The sequence below is a fragment of the Octopus sinensis genome, unplaced genomic scaffold, assembly GCF_006345805.1.
Source record: "Octopus sinensis unplaced genomic scaffold, ASM634580v1 Contig18438, whole genome shotgun sequence".
Taxonomy (NCBI): Eukaryota; Metazoa; Mollusca; class Cephalopoda; order Octopoda; family Octopodidae; genus Octopus; species Octopus sinensis.
Genome location: NW_021835838.1, coordinates 12,501 through 38,121, shown reverse-complemented (window position 1 = coordinate 38,121; position 25,621 = coordinate 12,501). Strand labels below are relative to the sequence as shown.

Sequence of the window (25,621 nt, the reverse complement as noted above, 5' to 3'; positions counted from 1 at the left end):
ACACAACACATACATATATATATACATATATACGACAGGCTTCTTTCAGTTTCCGTCTACCAAATCACTCACAAGGCATTGTCGGCCCGGGGCTATAGCAGAAGACACTTGCCCAAGATGCCACGCAGTGGGACTGAACCAGAACCATGTGGTTGGTTAGCAAGCTACTTACCACACAGCCACTCCTGCGCCTATTTGTTTGAACTGTTTGAAAAATTAAGAAGAATGACAAAAAAGAAGTCGAACTAGTTGGCTGCTTCTTCAGTAACATTTACAAACGCCGTATACACTTTATGGAAACAACATAAAAAAAAAACCTGTGTTTAAGGGATAGGAGATAAAAAGCCATATTACGAAAACACACACACACATACATGTATATATATATTTAAGTTATGTGTGTGTGTGTGTGTGTGTGTGTGTGTGTGTGTGTGTGTGGTGTGTGGGCTGTGTGGGGTGCATGTGTATGTATGTGTGTATGTATGTATGTGTGTGTGTGTGTGTGTGTGTGTGTGTGTGTGTGTGTGTGTGTGTGTGTATGTGTGTATGTATGTATGTAATTTGTGCTGTATACAAAACACGACCCTTTACCAATGTTCTTTTATATTTTGACAGATAGCCACCGTGAAGTGAAATCGAATTAATTTTCGATATCTTTTAGCCATTGTTATGGTAGAGGAGAGAGAGAGAGAGAGAGAGAGAGAGAGAGAGAGAGAGAGAGAGAGAGAGAGAAAGAGAGAGAGAGAAAGCTATACACTGAAACAAAAGTGGAAATAAGTACGTTTTATGTCCATCTTTGTTGTTTTAAGTCTATGAGCAATTTGTGTGCATGCATGCGCGCGTGTGTCCGTGTGTGTGTGTGTGTGTATAGATGCGTATACGTACGGATCGCTTACTACCGAACGAGATAAATAAATCGATAAATAGATATATTGATAGACAGATAAAAGTTTTTAATATCTGAGGTCAACTTTGCCTTTCATCCTTTCGGGGTCGATAAATAAAGTACCAGTTTCGTCTGTCCTTGTTTGTCCCCTCTACGTTTAGCCTCTTGTGGGCAGTAAAGAACTATATATATAATTTTAAAATAGGATAAAATCCTCATAAGAAATTATCAAGTAGTTAGCGAGAAAAACCTCATAAGAGAAAAAATCTGTAAATTTTTTCCACTTGAATATATATATTTATATTATATAGAGGGCATTATTACACATAAATGCCGCACGCTAGGATCTGCAGCTAAATTCTGTTTTTAAATGACTCGCTTCAAGACTTGCATTCGTTACGATATGTTTTTTGGTAGTTTTGACTTTAAGAGTCCCTCCTAGCGTGCGGCATTTATGTGTAATAATGCCATCTATATAATATATATATATATATATATATATATACTATATATATATATATATATATATATATATATATATATAATGTGTGTCTGTGCGTGCGTGCGAATGTTTGAATTATTTATTTATAAATATATCTTTTCATTTGTTTCAGCCAGTAAGGTGTATGCAGGGTGGGTCACTGCCACTGGATAATATTCATATATGTCTGAATGCATGCATAATATTTAAATTTTACATATTTCTATATACATAAACGTTTAGATATTTATATATCTAGGTATGTGTGTGAAATCTATGTATAAACATATCCTATATAGCGGTATTAATACATTTGTATGTTTGTATCTATATCTGTCTGTCTGTATGTATGTATATTTGTATATATGTCCTCATACATTGGAAATGCCCCTGCTAATTGGTATGCATCAGAAATTCCATAGTATCGTAGAGTTTGTATAAATAGATAAATGATAATTTTAGTCTTCATTTTGCACTTTCTCACTTATAACCTGATCATGAAAATTGACAGCCCTCTTTTTTATTGTCTAGGTGTGACTGTATGATAGGACACTTGCCTACCATATATTTCCCGGTTCAGTCGCTCTGCGTGGCACCTTGGGCAAGTGTGTGTGTATTTGTGTCTCTGTCCCCCACTACCGCTTGACAAGCGATGCTGGTGTGTTTACGTCCACGTAATTTGGTGGTTCTGCAAAAGGACCCAGTATAATAAGTACCAGGCTTTTAAAAATAAGTATTTGTGACGATTCATTCGACAAAAAAAAAAAAAATAAATAAAATAAAATCAGGGATTGCAATCCCTCTTTGGCCAGTGTATTCTATCTGCATTTCATTTAGTTTCGTGTATTAGTTAGTAGCTCAGAGCTTGAAATTTTCCAGCATTAAAATGCATGCTTATAACCTCTTGTTGCAGGTAAGCGATATCTCTACAGTTACATATCCCCTAAAAGGCTTTTGCATCATCTGCATTGCTAGCAAGGGTGGTTATCTGAGCAGTTGAGATTATGTCTGAGTGGGTCTCTATGAATAGCAGTGACCTTAACTCAGTGCCTTGTGGAACATCACTCATTGTTTGTGTTTCTTTGGAGGTGACGCCATTGGCCACTGCCGCCTCACTTCTGTCTTTTAAAATTTCATGTAGCCACTCACCAATTTTTATTTGACAAAATTACGCAGCTTATGGCATATCACATCGTGGTCGACTTTATGAAAAGCTTTTGCTAAGTCGAGATATTTCACATTCACATTTGAGTTGTTGAACAGCTGCTTTAACACTCAGTCGTTGTGCAGTAAAACCTCTGCGCTTCTGCTTGGTCGAAAACTATGCTGGATGTTAGTCATCAAAGGATGCAATTTGTTCCCTTCTGACTATTCGTTCGGCTACTTTGCTGATGTGTGAAGTTAGTGAGATAGGCCTCTGCAAAAGAATTTTATTTAATTCTTTTGCAGGAAGGATTGCTTCGACCGGATCGTGTTCTGTCCTTACCTTCGAAACACGCATTGAGTCGAACCAGGGACAGCTGATGAAGGGGAATATTCCTTGTATTGTTTGTCTTGTACTCTGTTTTTTCGTTGTTAAAAAAGTCCGTTCCTAGTTTGTTTTTATGTTTTCGTTTCTCGTTGTGTTCTACGTTTATTTGTGGTGTCCTGTACTCATATATATATATATATATATATATATATATATATATATATGATATATAATATATATATATATATATATATATAATATATAGATATATATATATATATATATATATGCATGTATATATACATACAGATGTAGGTACGTACATATATGTATGTATGTATGCATATATTGTATTTATTAAATTTATATACTGAGCGCCCTCGCGTCGTTTCGTTTCTTTTCTCCAAGTAAATTTATATATATATATATAATATATACATAGATAGGCATCGATCACTTTATATCCCACTTTTATACACGCACGCGCACTGATAGAGAAACATCACATATTTTATGCTCATACTTTAGGTTTATTTATGTTTTCCTATCTACTTATATGAGCGATTATGTGATAGAGAGGTAGAGATGCATTGACGAGAGTTAGAACGATAAAGAGAGGAAGTTGACAGAAGTAAAAATGTGTAAGAGCGAGATTTTTAAAATCGAAGTGAGAGCTATGGAAAACTAATTAGATTCAAAATTTTGATAATTACATAAGTCTATGACGGTTATTTATCAAGCAAACAAATATTTTAATGAAATTGTTCCTTCGCTTTTAAGACGAGTGTTTGTGTGTAAATACGCTTATGCTTGCGTTTGTGTATATGTGCGTGTTTGTATATATGAGTTTAAGAGCATGTGTGTCTTTATGTTGTGCACTGTATACATGTGCATCAAGGGAGGGTTATATATGTATATGGTTATAGATTAAAATATACTGTATTTATATGTAGTAAAGAAACGAAGTTAAACGGTATTGTATTCTTTAATCAATGATGATCTTTTCGGAGTGGCTGTGTGGTAAGTAGCTTGTTTACTAACCACATGGTTCCGGGTTCAGTCCCACTGCGTGGCACCTTGGGCAAGCGTCTTCTACTATAGCCTCGGGCCGACCAATGCCTTGTGAGTGGATTTGGTAGACGGAAACTGAAAGAAGCCTGTCGTATATATGTATGTATGTATGTATGTGTGTGTATGTTTGTGTGTCTGTGTTTGTCCCTCTAGCATTGCTTGACAACCGATGCTGGTGTGTTTACGTCCCCGTCACTTAGCGGTTCGGCAAAAGAGACTGATAGAATAAGTACTGAGCTTACAAAGAATAAGTCCCGGGGTCGATTTGCTCGACTAAAGGCGGTGCTCCAGCATGGCCGCAGTCAAATGACTGAAACAAGTAAAAGAGTAATCACTTGTCTCTATTTTTATCAATCAGCATGATGAGTTATACATATACAAAAATCACGTGAAGTCATCACATATTAAATGACAGTTCTACAAACTATTTCTTCCAGCTGGTTACAAAGGTGATATTTAAAAATGATACTGGTTTACATATAAGAATAATTTTTATGAAATATAATAAACGAGAAAGGAAGAAAGGAAACAGAATAATAAATTATAAACAGTAGGTTGTTACACTGTCAGAAATTCATTCAAGTGGAGAGACTATAGAGACAGGTTGTCTTTTAATTACCCTGTGTTCTATCAATTGTAAACAACAGGGCCACTAATATTGACATGTTGAGAACCTTCTAATTTATTGTATCTTTATACTAAAGATACAGAGATAAGAAGTTAGGAGTGAAAACGGAAATGTTCAAAGAAACGGTAGTTTACTACTATATATTCTCAGAATATTAAACAAAAATATATCATGTTAAAGATGAGTTTTAAAAGTAATGACAACAAGGGGCTAAAATAAAAGTACAGGATATAGTTTGAGATTGATATGAGTATTGTTGGAGAGGATAAGATCATTTACAATCGAACTAAATAAATAGATTGATTAGTTACGTAAGAAATTATGTAAGTGGGATATTTCGTGATGTAGAATATAATATACAGATTCACCTGTGATAAATTTGAAACCGAGACGATGAATAAGAAGGATATCATTAAAATTATTTAATTCAGTTAGTTAATCAGAATTTTTAAGAATGTTTGACTGGATTTTTAGGAACACGAGATCAATGAGTTGTTGCGCTGATTCATTAAGTAGACCTTTAAGACTTCTAATGCATCCATAAAACTCAGTTTACAGCTACCCTCGCTTCAATGGGTGCAAATTCAGTATGTATATTGTCCATGGTACTGAGTAACTAATATTCTTCATTTTGGGGTTGCAAATAAAGTTAGCTAGCGAAGTACTAAGTGCTTTTCGTTTATTCTTAAAGAAATGTACATGATTATATGATCAAAATTTAAATTTTGATGCAATGGTACCAATATAGTTATGTACCTTATCTGGTATCATAACTGAAGATTCGTGTATTACATTAGTTTTAAGACATTGGCTATTTAAAGGGCATTTATCAGGATTCCTTAAGTTACACGTGCTATATGAGAAAATATCAGTTGCCATGCAGTGATGGTGACAACCAAAGATACAAACAAACAATTTCTGTCTACTTATTCCACTCATAAAGTTATGCTCGATGTGAGAATATAGTATATACACTTGCCTAAGATGTCACACAGTGGGACTGAACCCAGAACCATATGGTTGGGAAGCAAGCTTCTTACCGCCCAGTCACACCTGCGCCTACGAGATATATATATATATATATATATATATATATATATATATATATATATATATATACATATATGTATGTATGTATGTATATGTATCTAAATGTACACACACATACACATATGTATGTATGCATGTAGCTTGTCGACGCTGCGAAGTCACTGTTATCCCTCTTTAATAAATATTCACTGAATAATCTTCAGTTTAATGCTAAAACATTTCTATTTTCAACTTTAGATTATATATATATATATATATATATATATATATATATATATATATATATATATAGTAGAAATATGTTATGAAAAGAAGATATAAAATACACGTGGAAATGTAAGGATAAAATATGAAAAATCAACGAAAATGCATATTGCAAATAGAAAAAGGCTATTTATGATAGGTAGTGACAAATATATACATTTAGATTGACTGAGGTAGTAATACGAGTCATAAAGGTCATTATTATGAGATGATTATAAGATGATAATAAAGTAAGAGAACAAAACGAACCAGTGGTTTACACGAAGGCTATTCATCGTTTGAACAACACCGGTTAATATACGGTGTCAGGTCTAATAGTTCCTGAGAAAAAAGATTATTTGTAAGGGAGGTAAGTAGTTCTGGAAATTAGAGATGTGAGTGATGTAGGTAGTGTATAGGGTTTAGTGGTTTCAATTGAATAGTTAGTGGTGTTCTGTATTGAGTTGTGTGTTCATATTTAGTTGGGGAGAAATTTGTTGATGAAAAATGTCTCTTTATTCAGCCTTTATTGCATTGTGGTGTTCTGTGAGCATTGGTAAAAGGGAAATATTTGGAAATTGGGATTAAGATACCTGGCACATCCTTCTATGTGTTCACTCACCTTTAACTGTCTGTATTGTGGATGACGGACTTGCTCTTTGTGAATGGTGATTCTTTGACGGAGCGAAATTCCTGTCTGTCCAATATAGAGTTTACCACATCATATGCATGTCATGACATAGATTACATTTGCTGAGGCGCAGGTGAAATTTGATTTGATCTTAAATATTTCTCCTTGTTTAAATTGGAATTCTGAACCCTCCAGAAGGTGGGGGCATGTTCCACAATTAGAACGTCCACATTTTGTCACTTTTGGCTCAGTAGTTAGTGGGTAAAGTCTAGCGCTGGTTAATATTCTTTTCAGTGACTTTGGTTGCTTTTTGCTTTTTATAATTTCATATGAGCTTAAAATTTCCTTCATTGTTTTGTCTGCTGTGAGGATGGGAAGGTTTTGGGTGATGATGTTGAAGGCTTCGTTGTTTCTGGGGTTATGTGTGGAGATGTACGGGAGTATTTTTAAGTCTTGTTTAGTATTTCGGCTAGTTTTCCTTAATCTTTGAATATCTATTTCCTTAGCTCTTTTGATGCCTTCATTTACTAATGAGATTGCGTAGTGTCTTCTAGTTAGTGTAGATCTAAGTTCAAGGAGTCTATGTTCACGAGTGTATGTATCGGAAACTATGGTGCAGATTCTTTTTGTTAGGTTAAAGGGTATGTTGATTTTTATGTGTTTGGGGTGGCAGGAGTTAAATAATAGGTATTGTTTAGAATCTGTGGGTTTATAAAAGACGTCTGTTTCTATGTGGTTGTTAACTATTCTAATTAAAATGTCTAGAAAAGGTAGTTGCTTACTGTTGTGTTCCATAGTGAATTGTATATTGCTGTGTATGTTGTTGAGCATGCTTTTGAACTCAAGGAGTTGATCCATGCTATCTTGCCAAAGCATGAAGCAATCATCTAAATATCTCTTCCAGTTCTCCTTTAAGTAGCAATTGAAAGAGGCGCCATATTTTTCTAGTGATGATTGGTATAACTTAAGTTCGTGGTAACCCATTACGAGGTTTGCAATCACTGGAGCAGCTCTGGTTCCCATTGCAATTCCGCATTTCGAACAAGAAATGATTGTTCAACAGGACGAATGTCAGTGCTTCAATTATAAAATTGGGGTTAATTCGACCTGGGATCTCTTCTGCGCATTTTTCTAGCCAAAATGTGATTGCTTTTATACCATAGTCGTGTGGGATATTAGTGTATAGATTCACCACATCGAAAGACACCAGTAGAGTTCCGTCCTTTACTGTCTTCGGGAGGTGGATATATATATATAGTGGGAATTTGCAAAAAAAAAGAACACAAAAGACGAAGACGCGTGTGTAAACAACAGACAGGTGTATTACTTTAACGCTCGGGAAGTGAGAAAGTCTTTTAAGTGACGAGCCTACGCTCTTCAACAGAAAGGAACACAGAAATAAACAGGGAGAGAAAATGAAAAAGGTTTAGTGGCTAGCGATCTATCATGCCGAATGCTGGACAGAGGGGTCACACAAGAGAGCTAGGAAGAAGGGGAGAGAATAAAGTAGTGGTGATCCCAAAACGAAGATGCGCATGCGTTTGTATGTGAGAGCGTGTGTGTGTGCGTGTGGATGGGCGCTGGTGACCTTGACGTGTGCGTGTGTGCATGTGTAGGTGTGTGGATGATAGTGTGGGTGCTGGGAAGTGATCAGTGGTAGTATGTGCGGGGTGGTGTGGTGTGTGGTGTGGTGGTGTGTGGTGTGGTGGTGTGTGGCGGTGTGTGGTGTGGTAGTGTTGGGGTGTGGGGGAAGCAAGGGTGGGGTATGTGTGGGTGTAAGGGATGGGGAATGGGATGGGATGTATAGGGATAGTGGGGTTGGAATTAGTAGGGGTGGGGCAACGAGGGAGGGGGTGACTAAGAAGAGATAAGGTAAGTAGGAGGGAAGAGAGGATGTAGGTGTCAGAGCAAGAGAGGGGAGGTGGGTGGGAGAAAGTAGGTGTGAGAGAAAGAGAGGAGAGAGGATGAAAGTTGACCCCATGTGGCGAAAAGGAGTGAAGAGAGAAGATTAATCCCTGTTCACGACGAAGACGGAGTCCGAATGACCCATGTGCAAGGACAATCCGAACACAGACAGGTGTTGTAAAGAATGACCGGTAGAGCGGAAATGGCGCGAGACCGGAGTGTCGTTGCCGAGTCTGATGTCCCGGAGGTGTTCCGCGAACCGGTCAACCAAGCGGCGTCCCGTTTGACCGATGTATAGAGGATGGAGAGAGCAGGAGATGCAGTAGATGACGTTGCTAGAAGTACAGGTGAAGGAGTCAGTGATATGATAGGGTCGATGATGGGTGCCCGTGAGGAGAGTGGTGTTGGAGAGGTAAGGGATAAGTGCGGCAGCGTGGGCGAGAGCAGGGTAACGAGCCAGGTTGGGAGGTTGAGTTAGGGAAGAAGCTGAGGACCAAGAGGTCTCTTAGGTTGTGGGCTCGTTTGAAGGAAGGGAGGGGTCGGTTAGGGAAGATGTGCGAAATGGAGGGATCGGACTTGAGTTGCCGGAAGGCTCGAAGAATGGTGCGTTGGAGAGGTAGGGTGGTGGGGTGGTAAGTGAGGGGAAACGGGAGACGGGCGATGGCGGGGCGGGTGTGGAGGGAGATAGCAGATGCACGGTCCACAGAACGTGCTCTGGCAAGGGCGGTGTGGATAGTGGTGAGGGGATATCCACGTAGGATGAAGTGGCGAACCATGAGTCAAGACTGAGTCTCAAAGTCATGGTCGTCACTGTAGAGCCCGCGTAGACGGAAGAATTGGGAATAGGGGATAGAAAGCTTGGTGTGTTTAGGGTGGGAGGAGGAGAAGTTGAGGTGTGAGTGTGAGTCTGTGTGTTTGTAGTGGTTGGAAGTGGTGAGAAAGGAGTGATGAATGCTGACCGAAATGTCGAGAAAGGCGACGGAAGTGTTGGAAATAGTGCAGAAGTGGGGGGCAGGATGGAAAGATTTGACAAAAGAGAGGAAGGAGTCTCTCTCTCTCTCTCTCCTCTCTCTCTCTCTGTTTCATATATATATATTATATATATATATATTATATATATATATATATATTATATTATATATTATTATATTATCTAAAGTTGAAAATAGAAATGATTTAGCATTAAACTGAAGATTTATTCAGTGAATGTTTATTAACCTTTTGCCTGAGGGATGACAGTGACTGCTCAGCTTCGACAAGCTACATGCATACCGTAACAGTATAGAAGTGCATGTATTAAATTATACACCTGCTGCAAAAAGAAAAAAACACACATCTATCTACGTACCCTGTCATGTTTAATATATCAATGGCAAATAGTGCACCACTAACTATTAATTATTTATTGCTACATTGCACACCTGTAACTGTAGAGTAGCTAATGAATGACCTCTTTATAGGAACAGCTTTACTCATAACTATATTAAAAATTTATAGACTCTTCTTCTATCTTGAGAAATAGGTATTCAATGCATAAACATTCATTCTCTAATATAAACAGATTCACTCGACACCATTAACCAATCACATTTGAATTTTGAAATCAAAAGGTATTGATTTTAAACTCGAGTGGAGTGTCATGACGTATATTTCGACTGTGCACAGATAAAGATACTGTGATATTATTAGCAGACGATAATCTTTTAAAGAAACGAAATTTTCAAAATTTACAAGGCCTAAAATACCGGCATTAGACAGAATAAGAAAATGAACGCTACTCAATCTAGTAGTATTTCAACTAATACTGTAAATTTTTCATTAAGAGCTCTCTCCTAAATATTCACCTGGTGTATTCTTTCTTATTATCACTCAGTCCTTATACTTATTTGTATCAAATACTTATATTATAAACTTCATTTATCCTGCACATACTTAATGTAAATTATTTATCTAATTACTAATAATAATATAAATAATAAAAACCCATAAAATATTAAATATTATATTCAGCTTTAAACTGTTATTATATACATACATGTATGTGTGTATGTGCGATATGTGTGTGTGTGTGAGAGAGAGTGAGTGAGTTTGTGTGTTTGTTTGTTTGTTTGTTTGTTTGTTTGTGTGTGTGTGTGTGTGTGTGTGTGTGTGTGTGTGTGTGTGTGTCTATTTCTGTATACGGAATATTTGCATATGATTATCGTCTGGATATATACACATTAACCGCGGTATTCGTCCTAAGATAATATCTCTTTATCTCAGTGTTCAAAAACACAAATACACATAAGTAGCAGACAAGTAGCCATGGTAGCTTTCAGTGTTATATCTGCATTAAGTATGATATACAGTTTACTACCTTACACATACTCATATTTTATCTATTATATTTATAAAACGATATATACATATATATGAAGTAATAATGTGGCAGAATCAATCAAGTGATAGTGGCAAAACGTAATCGGTTAATCTTTAGCCACAACTCGGCTCCTATAAAAAATACGGATGACTTAATCATTGATCAATAAGATTTATTAATCACTACATCAAATACAATTCATCTCATATCGAGATTAGACAGAAAATTCCGATAAGGTGACAGGTGCTATACAATTGCATCTCGAAAGCAACAAAATTGCTTATTATGCGATAATCAAATTTGTACACAAAAGGGGTGGAACAGGTAGTTCACTATTACAGCCATTTTAAAAGCACATTTGGTGCGTCTTACGTAGCTTTACAAATGTGTTGTAGCCGTCTGGAATACTTTTTTTTATCAGGTCGCCGTAATAGAGAATGCAAAGAAAAGCCGGGATAGCAGAAAGAATTAAAAAAAGATGTGAGTGGAGGTTGGAATTGGTAAAGAAACGATTGCGTGTACTATTCACCGATTAACTTAGCAAGATAGATAGAGATGTAGTTACATTTTGTTATCAGCATACTCAAATTATTGCAATGGCTGCAGTAGATTATAATTTCATTAAAATGTGTGTGTGGCGTCAATAATGGGCAACCGGAGCGGTAGAAGCTGTGATGTTTATTGCTTAGGGTAGATAAATATGAGTAATAAAAGTTCATATGGGGAAAAACAGGGAAGAGGAAAGAAGAAGATAATGAAAAAGGAAAATACTTTCAAAGTAAGGTAACGGTAGTAGGTTACTTGAGTAGGGCACGCCGTTGGTTCTTTCCCCGATTCCAATCTCCACTCTTTTTTTAAAAATTCTTTTTGTTAGCCTGACTTTCTTTTACATTCTCCATTACGATAGACTATTTTCAACTAAGCAGTCGCATGTACCTGATGAAAAAGTACATAATACGGGTACAAGACATTCGTAATGTTACGTAAGATGCACCCGATGTGCTTTTGAAACAGCTGTAGTACTCGACTACCTCTTCCATCCCTTTTATTTACAGATTACATATATATATATATATGTGTATATGTGTGTGTGTGTGTGTGTGTGCATATGTGCGTATGTGCGCGCGCGTATGTATACATACACACATACATACACATATTACGCGCACACATGAACATAAATGTTACTGCGTGTGCGTGCATATGTGTGTGTGCGTGTGTATAGACTTTGTGTATGCATGTGCTTATTTCATAAGTGCATGCGAGGGTGGGTAGTAGGGACGCGTGTGTACATGCATGTTTATTTAAATGTCTATGTGTGTGAATCTCACTAATGTGTCGTGTATGTGTGTACGTGTGGCCGGCTGCGTGCTAATTACTCTATCGTTCCAGTTGTTATAACAGCTGTGCTTCATAACAGTAGCAAAGTAAGCAGAATTGACCTCATTTTTTTTTCTCTCTCAAACTCTTCTCACCTTATTCCACTCACTATTCTTGCTATATTCAGTTTTTATTGTTTTAGTTTTGATAATTTGGCTGTCTTATGTCTGCGGGTTTGTGATTGGAGTGTATTTGTTTCAGTCATTAGACTATGGCTATGCTAGGGCACCACTTTCAGGAGTATTGCCGATTATATCGGACACGCTACTTGTTTAGTACTCACTCACTTTGCAAACACCGTGAGATAGAAGCAAAGTCATCCTCGGCTAAATGACGTTAACTGCCGCGGAACAGAATTTACAAGATATCTTTGTCGGCACACTAATAATTCGATCCCACATCGTATACATAGATGCATTCATACATAATGTATAAATCCATCTATCCCTATGCATATGAATATGTGTGTGCGTGTGCGCGCGCGCGTATATTTGTGTATGTCGGTTTTAAGTGAAATGACGTAAAGCAAAGTCAATTTTCTCTTAGTTTTAATGATATATACAGGAGTTACATTTCCACCATATATTTCTAGTCACAATAACTATTTCTAAATTAAAACTCAGAACACTTCTAATATCAAAACATTGATATATATTTGTGTGTTATGAATATATTAAAGATAAATAAAAATCAATAAGAATTGTTAACTTGAAGAATACGTCCATAGTTTGTCAAACATTATTTCTCTTTTCTTCGTATAATTTTTGTAACAATTTCATCGAATCATTAACCAGCTCTCTCTCTCTCTCTCACTCCCTCACTCCCTGAGGATATCTCTCGGTAAAGATGGGCATAGCTTTATCAAAATGCTGTAAATCTTTAGACAAATCTTTAGTTGTTCAAATTCGTACTTGTTTCGCATTCTCACTCTTGTCACCTTCTTCAGCTTGGTGCTGTTCCATCTCCACGGCATCCTCATTAGATATTTCTTTATCATGTGGCTCAAGTAATTCCTCAATATTTTGATTCCTTTCATTAAATCCGACCTGCTATGCTATTTCAGTAATCTCCTATTGAACATTTTTATTGACTCTTTGTCACTCGGGAAGTCTGCAATACAATCTGGACAGATTTTATCATAGACAAATTTCATTGTGGCTGTTTTCACTTCTTGCCATATCACTGTCAAATTTTCAATGGTATTCATAATATGGCAGCCCCGTCAAAATTCTTTTACTGGTAGTTTAATTTTTCTATCTATAGTCTTAAGTACTTGCTTAAAGGTGCCCCGCAAATAGTAGGCTCTGAATGTAGCAATAATCCCTTAACTCTTTACGTCTAAACACAATCAGTCAGGTTGATTCATAAGTTGAATCATTATCTTTCAGTTCATCCAGATTAGATAGCATTGTTTGCAAGAAGCAAGGTTTTATTTTCAAGGATCTTCGTCTGACAGTATTCTTTGACAGTTGGACCAAAACATAAAGTAAACCAATTTGGAACGCTGTTCTGGTGATCTACTCCTTTTTATTTGATTGGCATAAATTTAGAAGCTGAGATTTAGAGAATGATAAACATGAGGCTTCAACTTTAGATCTCCTGAAGCATTCCAACCATGCGATCTTTGGCAGCCTTGAAACTAGGTATAGATTTTTCTTCTTTAGAAATCCAAGTTCGTTTTGGCATTTGTTTCCAAATAAACCTGTCCCGTCAACGTTAAAAATTTGGTGTAGTGAGTATCCTCCTTAATAATATTTTCCAGTAAAGTTGGAAAAGTAGCTGCTGTTTTCTGTCGGAATTTAAGAATTCTCCTGTTATCTGTTTACGAGGCAATTTTATACGATTCGTTAAACATCCCAATCAACCACAGCATGCCATGACGTTTTCACATTAAGAAACCCTGTGCATTTTTTAAATAATCATATAAACTTATTTTTCATTTGTATTGTGTACTCTATCCATGTTTGAAAGTCTTTCCATATGTTGGTTTTCATATCTAGTTCAAAGGTGTTACACTGAGTACAAACTTAATTTGTTTTTTCGGTATTATTGTATATTATTTGTACAATTGCTAAGGGAAGACCGAGAACCCTTCCAATATATGCAGCTTTGCTATCCAAAGTCGAATCTCTGTAACACTTCTCATTTAGTTTCTAATGTTACACATGTTGCTCTATTATTACGATTTTGCATGTGTACGAACCCTCAGACAGCAGTGGTACACAATTCACTTTTACTTTCCTCAACGAGGAAAAAAAAATCAATAAATATTTGCAAAGTCAAAATTCGAAGGGTCACCACCGCGTTCAAAGCAAAACAAATACAAAATCTGACTAATTCCGAATCAGGCAAACTTCATAATGCTTTATTTATATATTTGGCTCAATTCATAATTTTCATTTAACACCATGTCTAAAGATAAATTATTACTGGAAATTTGAAAGGAAACATTTTGCGCCAAGTACATCTAAGAAGGATCAAACAAACTTTACTGCAAGGCCTATTCTAATTTATATCTCTTAAATATAATTTTGTTCTTTGGCTTTCTTATATTTTAAGCGCTGTCGTATCTTATAAGACTTGCATCTACTCTGAATTAGCCGGTAGACGTATCTTAAATGACGTTCGTGAAAAAAAAAACAATGATGAATAATTACTATCATTATCCATCATTGTTTATTTATTATTTATATTGTAGCGAAGTGGACAAAAAGTAACGAGTTACAAAAGAAAACAATAATAAAAGTAAACGAAATTTTAGTTTGAAAGTATACACTTGGTGAATTTTATTTACTGTATTTGATTTTGTATCATTTCACACCGACGTCAGAACGAAACGCCCTTAAGTGATTATTGCCTGTATGTGTATGAGTGTGTGTGTACATATAAATACATATGGAAAGACACACATACACATATATAGATAGATAGATAAATATATATATGTGTGTGTGTGTGTGTGTGTGTGTGTGTGTGTGTGTGGATAGATAGATATATTTATGTGTGTGTGTGTATTTTCTATAGCTCCAAATTTGAAGACCAGAGTACACTGTAGACGTGATGTTAGAAGAGAGAGAGAGAGAGAGAGAGAGAGAGAGCGAGAGCGAGAGAAAGAGAGAGAGCAAGAGACGGGGTGGGGAGGTACGTATTTGTATACGGTGATAGCTTTTGAGTTGGCTTACTGCGTGTGGATCTCGAGGAAAAGCATCCGGCATATATGTATGCATTCATAGTTTTAGCTATTTTGCGCTCTGTGAACTAAAATTGTATTGCCTTGGTTCACGTGCATTAATCAAAAATATTCCTCCATCAAAGCTCTCTGTAAGGTATTTTCCATTACTTTTCTGAAATCCTTATTATTTTTAGGGGATTTTTCTGTTCTGCCCGTCACTGAGCCAGTTTATATGACAACCACTTAAGATGTCCGCAACAGCTATTATTGTAGGGCTAAACGTCTTTAGTTCAACAGAGAATGATCAGGTGATGAGCAGCCGAAATACTTCGGTGTCTAATTCGGGAAGTAAGTTATGGTAAATATTCCAAATTTTCTGTATGTAGTATATGTGAGGTTCATTCTTGTCGTTCGGTTAATTCACATAGTCATAAAGTGAATGTTTTGACTACATGCTGAGTCATTGTGCACTCTCGGTGATCAAATATCTCGCTTAGATTAATAATAAGTTTAATGCTTCGGTTCAGATATCAGGAACTGCATTGTACGGTATATCCTTTAAGACGGTAGGATGAAGTTTGAGGGAGTTTCGCTGCTATTTCTGCAGATGTAACGATAATGTAGGAACTCAAGAAGAGCCGACAGCGAAAGGCACCATTTTACATAGGGAAAACTATTGTCCAACCACCATATTGTTGGTAGAACAGATAACAGATACTTTCGTCTGCTTGAAAACATCTCCCCATCCTTCACCTTGGTTACGTCAATTACAGTAGGTTTTGAACTCAAGGCGAAAAAGCACTTCAGAATTTGTATCATCGTTTTTATACTATCTAAAGATACGTAGATCTCATATTTTTAATGATCAGAGAACTGAAGTTTTGATTTTAATAAAATGTCGTTACAACTTCTGCTGCTGCTGATAATGATAACGATCATGATGCAGTGGTGATAATGTAATGGTGGTAGTTTATATATATGTATATATATATATATATATATATATATATATATATATATATATATATATATATATATATATATATCATAAAAGTTCATATTTATAACGGAGAGAAAATGTGAGAGGGAAAATATTCATGCTTTCTTGATGACTAAATGTATAAATACCTTTAAGATAATTTTTTATGGTAATAATAAACTGAATTAGAAAAAATTATCTCAGCTAGCATAAAACAAAATGACAAAAATAGTAACAATTATTAAATGTTATAATTAGCTTTATGGCTGATGTTTCGTGAATATTATCTAATAGCTATATCGACCATCTGCCAGTATAATTTTATGTTACTTTTTTTTATGATAATTACAAGAAGGATATCTGCGAGTCTGAGATATATATATGCAGGCTATATATTTTCACATTTGAGTTCTGTTAACGGAAGTACAAAAAAGCCACAGCTGGTCATAGTAACAGAGTGCTAGGCAACCAGCTAAAAGATTTGTGATCCGTGGATAACATTCTTATCTTTTATAAGAAAATAGGAAGTTGAGATGGAAGATGTCTGTTGTAAATTAGAGACCACATTTCGATTAGTGTCCTTTGTCAAGTTTTCGTTAACAAATCAACCTATTCTGTGTTTTATTTTTAACTTGATTTTTGCCAACACAACGCTCCCTTTCTTCTTAAGACACCTACCTTTCTTATCACGGTACAAATTTATTTAATCTTATGAATTTTATTTATCGTGTTTTATTTATTTATTTTACTGACATACATCATCACTAATTTCTAACCCAATAATTTTACCTATTATCCTTTAACTCTCAGATATCCAGAGTGTTAGCCTTCGCATCTGTTATGTGTAGAGCACCCCACTCAGACATCAGTATAATCTTCTAGGCGTCGAAATCGAATCATCTCCGATAATGGACAGCACAAACCGAAAGGCAGAAAACATTACCCTCACTCCACTGACTCCGCTAAAAGAACCACTAATTAGGCCCATTGGATATCTCTTTGAGATCAAAATGTCAAATGAAGCTATTCAGAAATGCATGTTCAATAAGAAGCAAAACAAATGTAGTTATGAGTAAGTATTACTGGGCAGAAACAGTCTCCCGCTGTAGGCAATGACAATACGTGAGATTTACGAGTGTTATGTTGGCTTGCAGTATAGCTTGAAGAAAGGTTGTGAGAAATCATTATCTTAAATCACTAATATTCTAATCATCATTTATCTTCTCCGTCAGCATAATTGTTGTTTTTATTATTCGAATTCTAAGTTAAAACCAATTCACTTCATTTACACTGCAAGGAAAGAAATGAAAATCGCTACTTCTCACTTTTTCTTTTTAACTTCAAAGGCGTTATTTTATTTTTTTTTCAGGAATTATGACAGAGTTGGAAAATTGCATGAACGAAAAACCAAAACAGTAAACCCACACACCTGAAAGACTGATCTTCCTATCAAATATATTAATATTGTACAATTTAACTTCTTCAAAGAGTATACCATTTCTTTCTCTTCGTAAGCCTGATCTCTAGATATACTTCTTTCACTTCTCTTTCTCTCTTCCTCACTATCTATTTCATTCTTTATATATATATATATATATATATATATATATATATATATATATATATATATATATATATAATATATAATATATATATATATTGGCCTGCTCGCTTAGTCAGCGGGGTGGCGTCATTCGAAGGCTAAAACAATGCGAACGCATTGTGACCAGCGATGTGTAACAACATCTGATGGTCTGGTCGGTCACGTGATCACGTGATATATATATATATATATTATATATATATATTATATATATATATATATATATAATATATATATATATATATATATATATACATACATATATGATATATTCTTTATATGATACGCATACATCACATATCACATTCTATTGATTATATTTACTGATAGAATAGATATGTATAATATCATATAACATATTTTAATAAAATATAGTGTATTTCACATGTATGTCATAGCATATGATACATATATGACATAAATCATGGATTTTTATACATTTTATTAATTTATTTATTCTAATTTTATTTATATATTTATTATAATTTTTATCTACTTCCAGAATTTAAGTGTCTGAGCCCAACACCAACCGAGTCCAACTTTACTTAACATCCTTCTGTGATGATCTAAACAGTAAGTACGGTTTACAAATATCACTGGGTTCTGCGCTTAACTAAGCAATTCATAAAAGAAAACGGTTGGTAAATTACAATATCTGTATAATAAACATACTCCAGCTACACTATTCAGATTTTCTTACTGTTTTATCTCAAAGACTAGAATAAATGAAAGCTGTTATAATATTCACGTCTTTCCCGAAAGCATTGTCTGCGTTAGAATTGAGGGCAGAGGAACAGGAAAGGAACGTCTACCCTTAATATTGTAAGAGTTCAATCACATTTAACCTCTCCCCACCCTGTATGTGTGTGTATGTGTCTGTGGTGTGTATCTGTGTGTGTGTGTGATGTATCTAGGTGTTTGTCTATATATATATATACATATCTTGGGCAAGTGTCTTCTGCTATAGCCCCGGCCGACCAATGCCTTGTGAGTGGATTTGGTAGACGGAAACTGAAAGAAGCCTGTCATATATATGTATATACATATATAATATATATATATATATATATATATATATATAATATATATATATATATGTGTGTGTGTTGTGTGTGTGTGTCTGTGTTTGTCCCCCTAGCATTGCTTGACAACCGATGCTGGTGTGTTTACGTCCCCGTCACTTAGCGGTTCGGCAAAAGAGACCGATAGAATAAGTACTGGGCTTACAAAGAATAAGTCCCGGGGTCGATTTGCTTGACTAAAGGCGGTGCTCCAGCATGGCCGCAGTCAAATGACTGAAGCAAGTAAAAGAGTAAAAGAGTAAAGAGTATATATATTTATACATATACAAACAAACATAGAGCTACATATACAGGCACTTACATACACACATGCATATAGTTAATGCAAGAGGAGAATATATATCTATTTAAAATTTTATGCCTTTACCCATTGTTTCAGTAACAGTAATAAATACCACTTTATCAGAAAACAAAATGTTCAAAATGTCTGAAAATATTAAACCAAAGACTGTTTATACAATAAGAGTTATCAGAAGGCAAAACACACAAAAAAGAAGGAATATGAAAATTCGAAAAAAAAAAGAAAAAATTCAACTCTTTAAGGGTTAGATACGTTATTACTTTTATGTATGAATACACACATACACACACACACACACACATTTATACATAATAAACACATACGCACACACATACACACATATACCTATGCATACATGTATATATATACATACCTGTATTTGTATATGTGGAGGTGTATGGCTTAGTGGTTAGGAGTGGTGCACTCATGATCATAAGATTGTGGTTTTGATTGCTGGACTGGGTGGTACATTTCACGTTGCTCCATTCCAGTCGACTGGCAAAATTGGGTAATACTGCGTCAGGCCGTATGTATGTATGTATGTATGTATGTATGTAGTTATTTACATTTTTCGCCAGTCCGTTGTCCCCCCACATTAGAGAAGCATAAGATTATATTCTGTCAAGGCATTGTGGAAGAATAATTATTTACGCTAGACATATAATCATAAGACTAATGCAACAATATTGAAAAAAAGATATATAATAAAACAAGATTACTTGTTCTGGAAGTGGCAGTTTTATTTTCGTTTATTACTTGATGTCTAATACAGATAATTATTCATACAAAATTCTACTGTATGGCGATGTCCCGCCGTGTTTTAAAACAAAAGCTTCTAATATACCTATATACATATAGACATTTATATACAAACAGTTATATCCGCATGTATGGATGCAGTCCCCCCCCATACACACTCCTCTCACTCACACACTCGCACTTACACATACAATCTCTCTCGCTCACCACCCCACATACACTTACGCTTTGGGTATGCACGTTGCCCTGGAGATAGTGTTTTTAACAGGGACGTAAGCTTGTCTGCAGGAATTAGTAAACTAAAGTATCTGCTGAACCTGCCTGAAACAGCAGTTAAATTTTTTCAAGTCACAGCCTACCACCTTTGAAATGGAAGGACACATTGTATAATGCAGTGCTATTTATTGAAAAGTCGATACGACTTTTTAGAATAAGCGTATCCCTTCAGTAACTTTTTAAAAAATTGTTTTCATTTTTCAATAGTTTTGTAAGAATATTATATGTTCCAAGTATCAGAGATTACAATTCACAAAGGAAATTATCAAAAATTATCGAAAATTTTAATTTTTTTCTGTCCTGCTAAGCAGAATGAGAGGCAGGCATCAGACATCAACATCAGAAACAGAGAGATAAATAAGACCCATATAGCTATTTATATAAAAGGTACTATTAAAATTGGATGGTCGATTTATATTAGAATTAAGTATAGACTTAATTGTTTTCTGGGAAACATTAACAAAAAACATTGTTTTAACAGTGCCATGCTCTTTACTCTTTTACTTGTTTCAGTCATTTGACTGCGGCCATGCTGGAGCACCGCCTTTAGTCGAGCAACTCGACCCCGGGACTTATTCTTTGTAAGCCCAGTACTTATTCTATCGGTCTCTTTTTGCCGAACCGCTAAGTGACGGGGACATAAACACACCAGGATCGGTTGTCAAGCAATGCTAGGGGGACAAACACAGGCACACAAACACACACACGCATATATATATATATATATATATATATATATATATACATATATACGACGGGCTTCTTTTCAGTTTCCGTCTACCAAATCCTCTCACAAGGCTTTGGTCGGCCCGAGGCTATGGTAGAAGACACTTGCCCAAGATGCCGCGCAGTGGGACTGAACCCGGAACCATGTGGTTGTTAAGCAAGCCACTTACCACACAGCCACTCCTGCCATACCAAAATTTCATTAAAACAACATAAAGAAATTCCTCAATATGCACGCTTACAGGCACCTATATTCATTGTACATTCTACTGATGTGTTAAGTATTTAAAAAATAGCAGCTGAAGTGCACCGTTCCTGCGTACTATAACTCAGCAAAAAACACCATTGAGACAACAGCTCCGTTGTTTGCATGTCCACATACGATAGTCACCACAGTTAATATGAGTAACGTTACACTCCTGAACGATTAATGAACTGTAGAGAAAGAACCGACAGAAAGTGGTGACGTTGCTCCTGTGGATTCACTCACACTGTACGAGCCAATTCCTTTCTTTTCTTTTTTGATAAGAGGTATTCGAGTTGCCCAGTAAATGATTCAAATATCCTCAGAGCGACATGATTTTCGTCTTCAGTTTCTATTGCAGTTTACTTTCATTCTTTAGGGCAATTTACTCTCACTTTTTAAAACTTGGAAATATGATCATGTAAATTGGTCAAAGTAGGGTTCACAAGTATTTGACGCAATTATTAGAAGGAATTAGAATGAATTGTAAAGGAAGTGTTATTTGGGAAATAGTTATGTTACTGTAAGTGCTTGTGCGTGTGTGTGTGCTTGTATGTGTGTGTGTGTGCTTGTATGTGTGTGTGTGTGTATACATGCTTGTTTAAGTAGGACGTGCTTACAGTAAAGATACAATAATACACTGCAACATCATACATATATATATATATATATGATGTATATATATATATGATGTATATATATATGATGTATATATATATATGTATGTATATATAAATGTAAATGAATACACACACACATGGTACTCTATGTGTGTGTGTGCGTGCGTGCGTTTGTGTGTGCATGTGTGTGTATGCGTGTGTGTGTGTGTGTGTGCATAGGGTTAATATTTTTAAAAGAAAATCAGTCTCGTGCCTGCAGGAGCATTATACCAGTGCTTATGTCGGTTTCCGAAGTATAACCGACGACTGAGAATACAAGATCTCTCACCCGGACGGGACGAGACGCTCCTAGTCACGAAGGTAATCACTCGCGACAATTAGTGCACAAGTACCCATTCTTGTCAAAATGTATGCGCGCGCGCATGTGTGTAAATACATTTATATATGTATATATATAGATAGATAGATATAGACACACACACACACAATATACATGTGTTTTTACACATACATATATGTATGTGTGTATATATATATATATTTCTTTACTGCCCACAAAGGGCTAAACATAGAGGGGACAAACAAGGACAGACAAAGGGATTAAGTCGATTACATCGACCCCAGTGCGTAACTGGTACTTTATTTATCGACCCCGAAAGGATGAAAGGCAAAGTCGACCTCGGCGGAATTTGAACTCAGAACGTAACGGCGGACGAAATACAGCTACGCATTTCGCCCGGCGTGCTAACGTTTCTGCCAGCTCACCACCTTCAAAATATATATATATAATATATATATATACACACACATATGTATACATACATTTAATATCTATGAAGTTTGTACGTGTATGTGTATGTGCTTGTGTGTGAAAGTGTGCATGTTTGTGAAAGTGTGCATGTGTGCATAGTTAAAAAAATAAACGTGCCAAAACTGAGACAAAAATAATGGATGAAGCATGGGAAATACTGCAAGAGAACGATATGAAATGGATAGCTTCTGAAAATGAGAAACGAATGTAGCTTTTGGATGGAAATGACGTCAATTGCCTGCTGCACATGCATTAGAATGAATTGATACAAGAACCGTCGTATTGAGAACGACACTCTAATATTGTTACTTTCTACCCGTATTGTTTCTACGCATACACTATACGACATGATGGAAGTTCTGGACGAGCATGTATGTATGTATGTTATACATGTATGTATATATGAATGTTTATATATAGGTATCTATTTATGTATAGTTATCAGATGTTGCTACACATCGCTGGTCACAATGCGCTTCGCATTGTTTTAGCCTTCAAATGACGCCACCCCGCTGGCTAAGTGAGCAGGCCAGCAGAAGAAAGAGTGGAAAAAAGTTGTGGCTAAAGAGTACAGCAAGGTTTGCCACCACCCCCTGCCGGAGCCTCGTGGAACTTTAGGTATTTCGCTCAATAAATACTCACAACGCCCGGTCTGGGAATCGAAATCGCGATCCTACGACCGCAAGGCCGCTGCCCTGACCACTGGGCCATTGCACCTCCACATGTATATTTATATTAATATATAGGCGCAGGAGTGGCTGTGTGGTAAGTAGCTTGCTTACCAACCACATGGTTCCAGGGTTCAGTCCCACTGCGTGGCACCTTCGGCAAGTGTCTTCTACTATAGCCTCGGGCCGACCAAAGCCTTGTGAGTGGATTTGGTAGACAGAAACTGATAGAAGCCCGTCGTATATATGTATATATATATATGCGTGTGTGTGTTTCTGTGTCTGTGTTTGTCCCCCAAGCATTGCTTGACAACCGATGCTGGTGTGTTTATGTCCCCGTCACTTAGCGGTTCGGCAAAAGAAACCGATAGAATAAGTCCCGGGGTCGAGTTGCCCGACTAAAGGCGGTGCTCCAGTATGGCCGCAGTCAAATGACTAAAACAAGTAAAGGAGTAAAAGAGAATATATATGTATAAATGCATGTATGTATGCCTATATATATATGTATATATGAGCGTAGATGTGTTTGTGCATGCGAATGTAGTAAAGGTAGGTTGTTATTGGGCTCTTGGTTGTTGATACGTGGGTTCAATACTTAGACTGGGTGGCATATTGTGCCCCCGAAAAAGGCACTTTGTTTCACGTTGCTCCAGCCCGTTCAGCTGATGATGAATACCTGTGACAGCTGGAAGTTAAAGCTTCAAGTGCCTAGCATCTCATTAGGAGGTAAGGCTTTTACTCTCTGTTACCAAAACGCCTAGTCTAGATAAGCTCCAACCTCATGAATGTGTAAGCTTGAAGCAGATTTTAAACTTATACATACATGTGCCCGCGCACACACGCACACACACGCACGCACACACACACGCACACACACACACACACACACACACACACACACACACACACACACACACACACACAGACACACACACACACACACACACACACACACACAATGCTTGTGATTTTCAGTGAGTGAGTACGTGCACGATTCAGGCTTTGTTGATTTATTCTTAATATCAGAGACAAGCCAACAATCGCAATTAGAAAGTCAAAACTTTTTAACTCGAAAAGCGTTGAGAAGCTAAAAGTGAGAGACTTAATGGAACAGACAGTGATTATTGAACGTTGAAAAAAGAAAAAGATGTCAATAAAATAAACAGTACATTAAAAGAGCATGTATAAAAATTACCGCATATAAATCATGTTTTGTTATGCTTATTTCAATAAACAACTCTGAATTTTATACGTGTGAGTGTTTTTTTTTTTTTCAGTATCAATATCATCATTAAAAACATATTACAGTTTACACAGTTGGCATGGGTAACTTGCAAAATCATTCTGCCGTGTAAACCAAGGAATATGTACTCACGAACACAAACATTTAATATATAATATAAGATAATATAATATAATATACAGGATTATGTATACATTTATGTATACACACGCGCGCGCGCGCTGGTGAGAAATAGATGATAGTAAGGAGTGTGATATATATATTATATAATATATATATATATATATATATATATATATATATATATAATATATATACATATATATATATATATATTATATATATATATATTATATATATATATATATATATATATATATATACTACATATACTTACACACATAACTTTATACATACTTACAGACTATCATACATATATAAAAATATTATTTGAAAGATGTTTGAACATTCCTGCAACCCAAGTTTGTTTATAATCCACATTCTGTAATACTGGAGGATGAAGAGAAACATCTTAGTAAGAAGAAAGGATACTTCTTGGTTGTCTCACCTCCATTAAAAAATTGGGTTATCTCCCCACGTTTTATGAAAAATATCGGTACTTTTGGTTATCTCCCTCACCTAAAAAATTTGTTTTAACCCTCAATAAAACAAAAACAAACAAAACAATGAAAAAAAATCAATAAACATGAAAACTAAAAAAATTAATAAACAGGATAACTGAAAAAATTAAACATCATATTGAATCTAATAACATTTTTATAACAAATCACACCATGCCTACTGAGGAGGCCAAACGTCAACAATGTTGAAGTATTGAATCAAAAGGATCTAACACTTTTAATCCAATCTCTTGTCGCCACAAACTCGATTTTCTAGTGGGGAGGTAGTCCAATTTATTAATGGTAATTTTTAAATGCAGGTGAGAAAGTACCGAAGTACCGAAGAAAAGTCTAACTTAATTCTGGTTTAATATTTCGAACGAAAGTAAAGATCTAAATTACAATGATACAT

At 35.8% G+C, this 25,621-nt stretch overlaps 1 long non-coding RNA gene across 1 annotated transcript; it reads left to right on the top strand.

Annotated features, from left to right (window-relative positions):
* Positions 1-737: 737 nt before the first annotated feature.
* Positions 738-17,857, top strand: LOC118761891. The gene is made up of 3 exons (XR_004997715.1): positions 738-777; positions 15,472-15,635; positions 17,626-17,857. It is a non-coding gene; the product is annotated as an uncharacterized LOC118761891 (long non-coding RNA).
* The last annotated feature ends 7,764 nt before the right edge of the window (positions 17,858-25,621 follow it).